This window comes from Anguilla rostrata, unplaced genomic scaffold (genome assembly GCF_018555375.3).
Source record: "Anguilla rostrata isolate EN2019 unplaced genomic scaffold, ASM1855537v3 scaf0359, whole genome shotgun sequence".
Classification (NCBI taxonomy): Eukaryota; Metazoa; Chordata; class Actinopteri; order Anguilliformes; family Anguillidae; genus Anguilla; species Anguilla rostrata.
The window spans coordinates 1,041-9,239 of record NW_026985885.1 but is presented as its reverse complement, the minus strand read 5'-3'; the positions used below and the strand labels follow the sequence as shown (position 1 = coordinate 9,239).

The 8,199-nt window shown below is 41.1% G+C and overlaps 5 non-coding genes across 5 annotated transcripts; all 5 read right to left on the bottom strand.

Moving 5' to 3' along the window:
- Window positions 1-305: 305 nt before the first annotated feature.
- On the bottom strand, window positions 306-424 carry LOC135246466 (5S ribosomal RNA). Its single transcript, XR_010327703.1, has one exon. It is a non-coding gene; the product is annotated as a 5S ribosomal RNA (ribosomal RNA).
- Window positions 425-1,360: 936 nt separating this feature from the next.
- LOC135246468 (U1 spliceosomal RNA) lies at window positions 1,361-1,524 on the bottom strand. The gene has a single exon (XR_010327705.1). It is a non-coding gene; the product is annotated as a U1 spliceosomal RNA (small nuclear RNA).
- A 974-nt stretch (window positions 1,525-2,498) lies between these two features.
- LOC135246465 (5S ribosomal RNA) lies at window positions 2,499-2,617 on the bottom strand. The gene has a single exon (XR_010327702.1). It is a non-coding gene; the product is annotated as a 5S ribosomal RNA (ribosomal RNA).
- A 947-nt stretch (window positions 2,618-3,564) lies between these two features.
- Window positions 3,565-3,728, bottom strand: LOC135246467 (U1 spliceosomal RNA). The gene has a single exon (XR_010327704.1). It is a non-coding gene; the product is annotated as a U1 spliceosomal RNA (small nuclear RNA).
- A 975-nt stretch (window positions 3,729-4,703) lies between these two features.
- Window positions 4,704-4,822, bottom strand: LOC135246464 (5S ribosomal RNA). Its single transcript, XR_010327701.1, has one exon. It is a non-coding gene; the product is annotated as a 5S ribosomal RNA (ribosomal RNA).
- Between the last annotated feature and the right edge of the window lie 3,377 nt (window positions 4,823-8,199).

Genomic DNA, 8,199 nt, shown 5'->3' with positions numbered 1-8,199 from the left:
GCATAGTTATGTTTTGTAAAAGAATATAGATGAATTTAATTGTTGATTTTGACAGTGACCGTAAAATTTATGACTTGATGGCGTTTAACTTCTCTTCAAAAAGAAATAATTTCAATCCGTTTTTAATACTGCATCTCAGTTTTCTTTAGTGCTATATTGTACAGTAGGCTACTTTTCACTGCATTTTCATGTTTGAAAGGAGCATTGTAAGAGTTATTGTTAGTAGTAAAAATAATAGTAATATCAATAATAAATCTCATCTGATACCATACTAAATAGCGGCCTCCTGTGTCAAAACGCAAAAAAGCTTACTGCACCTGGTATTCCCAGGCGGTCTCCCATCCAAGTACTAACCAGGCCCGACCCTGCTTAGCTTCCGAGATCAGACGAGATCGGGCGTTTTCAGGGTGGTGTGGCCGTAAGCGAAAGATTAGCGAGCCAATACTGTTTAAATAGTTACGGAAGTAAAGCAACAGCCCGCAACACAGTGGTTTTCAATCCTGGACCTGTTATACCCCGTGTTCTGACATTGTTGTTTTGTTCCAGCGAATCCTGTGTTTAAGGTGATTTAAACATGTTCCATACCTTGGGGTATGCGCAGATAGCTAATACTACTCTTTTGGTGAAGACCTGCAGGGACCGAACCAAACTAGAACGATTAAATAAAATGTCGCTTTTTCTTCGGAGCCTAAGTTAATGCAGGGGTGGGCAATTCCAGCCCTGCAGGTTCTCGTTTCCACCAATTACCCTGGCTAAACTGGCTAACTAGCTGCACACACCACACTAGATTGATTGCAGATTAGATACAGTAAACACTTTCATATAGGCACACAGAAGTCTTTTGAGGTCACTTTTGCGCTTATCAAAAAAATGATCTAAATAAATTGTGTAAATGATATGGCTAATTAAGACCACCTCTGAGTTAAGAGGTTGAGTTTTCATTGGGGAATCTTTTGTGTAACATTCTGACCCTGTACCATTAGGTTTTTGGAGTGTGCATGCATAATCTGTTTTAAGAAGGAACTACAATGACCACCACAGATTCTCACTTTACAAACTTCTGAATGCTCTGACCTCATAAATCACATAAGTCAGATATCAGTCCATCCTTCATCTTGCTAAATAGCGTTTTACTGTGTGAAAACGCGAAAAAGCATACAGCACCCGGTATTCCCATGTTACAAATATTTCAAGTATAAGTAAAGTTTGCATGGACGGACCCAACAGTACATCACAACACACACGCATTCATTTCATTACATTAATCCCCTTACATCCTACACGTCTCCGAGTCAGTCATAGGAACGCCTAAGGCCAAGTAACTGTTAATAATACTTAACTATTTTTCATACCAGAATATCAGGGGAGAGCGCGAACGCAGTCCCCCACTACCAGAAATTATGCAGTCGAGATTCCCACATTTGGGGAATTCGCAGGGGTCAGCACAACCGGAGTGCAATGGCTGAGCCTCGCCCTGGGTGAACCACCTTCTTGATCATGGTATCTCCCCTGCCAGGTAAGTATGAGTTGTACACATTTCCTGACGGCTACCCACTCCACACCACATCTATCACACAGACGGGTATCACATCTTTCACTAGCTCAGCTCCCGAAGCCACAGAATTACGATTGTTGACATTGGCCGATTTCATTAAAGACGCCAAAATACTGGTGCTCGTTATTTATATTTTCATATACAAATACAATTTTAAAAATATTTCCCATAATGCCATGAGGGCAATATTTTAAGAATCGTCTATACAGGAAAAAGTGAGAGGTAAACAAATATTGAATACAATATTCCTTGTTGAGAGCAAAGACGATGAAAATGAAATCCTCAGTATACGGTCGTATGTCATTTCACTTGTATTCTGCGTAATTCGGAAGGTTTGCAACAGTAAACATTACAGTAACAAGAGAAAGCTGCATGACAGACTCACACTGCGCATGTGCGCAGATCTGTGAAGCTCCTCAAATTTACTCTCCATCCGAGCTGAAGTTACAGCAAAACCCAAACTAACTACCAGTATAATGAAAATAACAGAAGCACAACCTCGAGACTTACTATTTAATACGCACACATTTGGCGAATTCGCTAAAACACAAACTGCGCGACAGAGAATCGTTCGCGTAACTTCTGCTCATTCTGGAAAAAAAAACAAAACCTTAACGACGGAAATTTAAGCAAGCTATAGCATAGTTATGTTTTGAAAAAGGATTAGATGAATTTAATTGTTGATTTTCACAGTGACCGTATAATTATGACTTGATGGCGTTTAACTTCTCTTCAAAAAGAAATTAATTTCAATCCGTTTTTAATACTGCATCTCAGTTTTCTTTAGTGCTATATTGTACAGTAGGCTACTTTTCACTGCATTTTCATGTTTGAAAGGAGCATTGTAAGAGTTATTGTTAGTAGTAAAAATAATAGTAATATCAATAATAAATCTCATCTGATACCATACTAAATAGCGGCCTCCTGTGTCAAAACGCAAAAAAGCTTACTGCACCTGGTATTCCCAGGCGGTCTCCCATCCAAGTACTAACCAGGCCCGACCCTGCTTAGCTTCCGAGATCAGACGAGATCGGGCGTTTTCAGGGTGGTGTGGCCGTAAGCGAAAGATTAGCGAGCCAATACTGTTTAAATAGTTACGGAAGTAAAGCAACAGCCCGCAACACAGGGTTTTCAATCCTGGACCTGTTATACCCCCGTGTGTCTGACATTGTTGTTTTGTTCCAGCGAATCCTGTGTTTAAGGTGATTTAAAACATGTTCCATACCTTGGGGTATGCGCAGATAGCTAATACTACTCTTTGTGGTGAAGACCTGCAGGGAACCGAACCAAACTAGAACGATTAAATAAAATGTCGCTTTTTCTTCGGAGCCTAAGTTAATGCAGGGGTGGGCAATTCCAGCCCTGCAGGTTCTCGTTTCCACCAATTACCCTGGCTAAACTGGCTAACTAGCTGCACACACCAGCACTAGATTGATTGCAGATTAGATCACAGTAAAACATTTCATATAGGCACACGAAGTCTTTTGACGGTCACTTTTGCGCTTATCAAAAAAATGTATCTAAAATAAAATATTGTGTAAATGATATGGCTAATTAAGACCACCTCTGAGTTAAGAGGTTGAGTTTTCATTGGGGAATCTTTTGTGTAACATTCTGACCCTGTACCATTAGGTTTTTGGAGTGTGCATGCATAATCTGTTTTAAGAAGGAACTACAATGACCACCACAGATTCTCACTTTACAAACTTCTGAATGCTCTGACCTCATAAATCACATAAGTCAGATATCAGTCCATCCTTCATCTTGCTAAATAGCGTTTTACTGTGTGAAAACGCGAAAAAGCATACAGCACCCGGTATTCCCATGTTACAAATATTTCAAGTATAAGTAAAGTTTGCATGGACGGACCCAACAGTACATCACAACACACACGCATTCATTTCATTACATTAATCCCCTTACATCCTACACGTCTCCGAGTCAGTCATAGGAACGCCTAAGGCCAAGTAACTGTTAATAATACTTAACTATTTTTCATACCAGAATATCAGGGGAGAGCGCGAACGCAGTCCCCCACTACCAGAAATTATGCAGTCGAGATTCCCACATTTGGGGAATTCGCAGGGGTCAGCACAACCGGAGTGCAATGGCTGAGCCTCGCCCTGGGTGAACCACCTTCTTGATCATGGTATCTCCCCTGCCAGGTAAGTATGAGTTGTACACATTTCCTGACGGCTACCCACTCCACACCACATCTATCACACAGACGGGTATCACATCTTTCACTAGCTCAGCTCCCGAAGCCACAGAATTACGATTGTTGACATTGGCCGATTTCATTAAAGACGCCAAAATACTGGTGCTCGTTATTTATATTTTCATATACAAATACAATTTTAAAAATATTTCCCATAATGCCATGAGGGCAATATTTTAAGAATCGTCTATACAGGAAAAAGTGAGAGGTAAACAAAATATTGAATACAATATTCCTTGTTGAGAGCAAAGACGATGAAAATGAAATCCTCAGTATACGGTCGTATGTCATTTCACTTGTATTCTGCGTAATTCGGAAGGTTTGCAACAGTAAACATTACAGTAACAAGAGAAAGCTGCATGACAGACTCACACTGCGCATGTGCGCAGATCTGTGAAGCTCCTCAAACTTACTCTCCATCCGAGCTGAAGTTACAGCAAAACCCAAACTAACTACCAGTATAATGAAAATAACAGAAGCACAACCTCGAGACTTACTATTTAATACGCACACATTTGGCGAATTCGCTAAAACACAAACTGCGCGACAGAGAATCGTTCGCGTAACTTCTGCTCATTCTGGAAAAAAAAAAAAACCTTAACGACGGAAATTTAAGCAAGCTATAGCATAGTTATGTTTTGTAAAAAGAATTAGATGAATTTAATTGTTGATTTTGACAGTGACCGTATAATTATGACTTGATGGCGTTTAACTTCTCTTCAAAAAGAAATGAATTTCAATCCGTTTTTAATACTGCATCTCAGTTTTCTTTAGTGCTATATTGTACAGTAGGCTACTTTTCACTGCATTTTCATGTTTGAAAGGAGCATTGTAAGAGTTATTGTTAGTAGTAAAAATAATAGTAATATCAATAATAAATCTCATCTGATACCATACTAAATAGCGGCCTCCTGTGTCAAAACGCAAAAAAGCTTACTGCACCTGGTATTCCCAGGCGGTCTCCCATCCAAGTACTAACCAGGCCCGACCCTGCTTAGCTTCCGAGATCAGACGAGATCGGGCGTTTTCAGGGTGGTGTGGCCGTAAGCGAAAGATTAGCGAGCCAATACTGTTTAAATAGTTACGGAAGTAAAGCAACAGCCGCACAACACAGTGGTTTTCAATCCTGGACCTGTTATACCTCCGTGTATCTGACATTGTTGTTTTGTTCCAGCTAATCCTGTGTTTAAGGTGATTTAAAACATGTTCCATACCTTGGGGTATGCACAGACAGCTAATACTACTCTGTTCTGGTGAAGACCTGCAGGGAGCCGAACCAAACTAGAACGATTAAATAAAATGTCGCTTTTTCTTTGGAGCCTAAGTTAATGCAGGGGTGGGAAATTCCAGCCCTGCGGGTTCTCGTTTCCACCAATTACCCTGGCTAAACTGGCTAACTAGCTGCACACACCAACACTAGATTGATTGCAGATTAGATCACAGTAAAACATTTCATATAGGCACACAAGAAGTCTTTTGACGGTCACTTTTGCGCTTATCAAAAAATGTATCTAAAATAAAAGATTGTGTAAATGTTAGGGCTAAGTAAGAAAGACCAAACATTAGCATGAAAACCAGAAATGGATACAGACCTTGTTGTCCACCCGAGTTAAGAATTACAATGACCACCACAGATTATCACTTAAACTTTGCTAATTTCTGAATGCTCTGACCTCATTAAACACGAATAATTCAGGTACAACTTCACACAGAAAACAATTAAGTCCCAAATGTAGATTAACCTGGCGTTAGATTCAACGTCACTCGTGCACTAGTGCAAGCTAACCAGGTTCACCAAGAAGCAAATTACTCATTCTAAATACATACAGGCTGCACACACAATCCCCAAGAGATACAAACCATATTACAATGAAACACAAAACTATAAAAATGCTTTTCCTCCAGAAATACTTGCAAAAAATGTTTTTTTTAAACTACACAACATAGCCTAGATTTATGAATTGTTTCAGGCAGCATGTTTGAGTTAACATACCGGTTTGTGGAACTGGACAGGACAATGGCCAGGCTAAAGCAGGGCCTACAGATTGCTATTACCCTGATCTTAAACCCACAGTGATCCTTCCTCCCGAGACACAAAATGGCAAGTCTTCCGCAGAATTCCTACTCTGGCACAAAACCTAACAAAAAGTGGAAAGAAAATGGATACTGCCAGTCCTTGACAACATCACACAAAAAGGCTAAAGAAATAAAGATTAGAACTTACACAGGATCAGAGCTATCACTGGAGAAAGGTGAGCAATCTGGTGAGCTACTTCAGCAAGCGTGGCTGGGGATGGGCTGCATTTGCCCCTGGAATGCAGGTGATTTTAGCACAGGTGTTCTTAATAAAACCCTTGATCTGGCTCTGCAGCCCCACCTACAGGCAGAAGTCCGGATGCACAGTAGAAAAAAGCAGGGTATCAGAAGTGGGAATGTAACGTAACAGCCATATATACCGACATAATGTGAACATTAACTGCGTGCGTCAGTACACTGTTAACGTAGACCTTCTCTCTCAATATGAAAAAGCTTGACAGAAGCTGAAGTCAGAATCTGCAGTGTTATTTCTAATAAATATACGCAGTGGGGATAAAAATAAGATGCACTAATTTGTTGATTTTGAGTGTGACTGTAATTTGCCTCTGTATTTTAACCTAATTTTATTTTATAGTCTTTATTCCACCGTGAAGCACTTTCAGGTGCTTGATTCCCTTTATGACACGTGTTGAACAAATGAAGCATATTATTGACTTGATGACTCACTACAACTCACTACTGGCTGGTCTGCCAGCATCCGCCATCAGACCCCTGCAGCTCATCCAGAATGCTGCAGCGCGTCTGGTCTACAACCTCCCCAGACATTCCCATGTCACCCCCCTGCTCACTGACCTCCACTGGCTGCCTGTTATGGCTCGCATCAAATTTAAGACCTTGGTGCTTGCATACCAGGCAGCTAAGGGGTCAGCACCAGGGTACATTCAGAGGATCATCAGACCCTACACACCAGCCAGACCTCTCCGTTCTGCCACCTCTGGACGCTTGGCACCTCCCCCTCTTCGCGTCTGTACTTCCCGCTCCCGTCTGCTGTCTGTCCTGGCCCCTCGCTGGTGGAATGACCTCCCCGTGACGGTCAGAACAGCAGAGAATCTCACCACTTTCAAACGCAGACTGAAGACTCTACTCTTCAGGCTGCACCTCTCCCCAGCCCTCCCTAGCCTATAGTTCAGCTCACTGTACCTAGTTAGGATAATGATTATGTTAGTGTATCTGGCAGGATTGTTTTTTGTTTGATTAGGTGTGATTCCAGTGCTAGTTTGTACTTGGTAGGAGTCTTGCTTGCTGAACAAGCTTACTCTACAGGGTTGGAGTCCTGATCGATGTGGTCACTTCTGGCACTACGATCCTTACTTCACTCTAGTGTTTCTTTTGCACCTCTACATCATGAACCTATGCACTTGTTGTACGTCGCTCTGGATAAGAGCGTCTGCTAAATGCCTATAATGTAATGTAATGACATTCATTTTTTTCTTCAAAGTGTCAATCAGTTGCAGTTTCCATATTTTACCTTGCTAAATAGCACCCTGCGTGAAAACACAAAAAGGCTTACAGCACCCGGTATTCCAAGTTAAATATTTCAGCAGTCAGACAAATTATGTTTGCCTGGTCGGACACAACATTAGATCAGTGGTTCTCAAACTCGGTCCTGGGGGACCCCTGCGTATGCTGGTTTTCATTCCAACCTCAACAGCAATCCCAGAATTTTAACAAGCTGTTCATTTTTCTTCATTGGGTGCATTTCATGTTTTAGAGCTGGGGTTGTAGAAAGGGCCAGTGTGGGTACACACACCTGATTCTACTAATCAATCACTGGAGTCATTGCTAAGCACCTTGATTAATAGAATCAGGATCAGGTGTGTGCACCCACACTGGCCCTTTCTGAATAAGACTGGAGTCCCCAGCCCTAAAACATGAAAAGCACCTAATTAAAGAAGAACCATGGTGATTTTCAAACTTTCTCGGTTTTATGTGCTATTTGCACAAGAGGCATTGAAGAAACACAATGAGTAAAGTATTAAATATGTCCGTTCTGTATTTTTGGAGAAATATGCGTTTTAAATTTATCGTCCTATTTTCAACCGGTTGAGAAAGTTGTCAACTTGGTGCGTCACAAATACAGTAACCGCTCCCCTTTGCACGCACCGGAAACCCATGGATAACTCGAGACCCATAGTTTGCGCCACTGGCTTACAGGCAAGACAATGCAAATATTTGTTTAACGTTAGGTTCACTTAAATTAGAGTGCCTTTTAAGGACTGTTAGATTATTTCTGGTTATATTCATTTAGCTAGCTAGGTAGTTTGCTTTCATAAGGCACTGTTATCGATAACGTTAGCTAGCTAGTTTGCTTTTATGAGGACGTTATAGT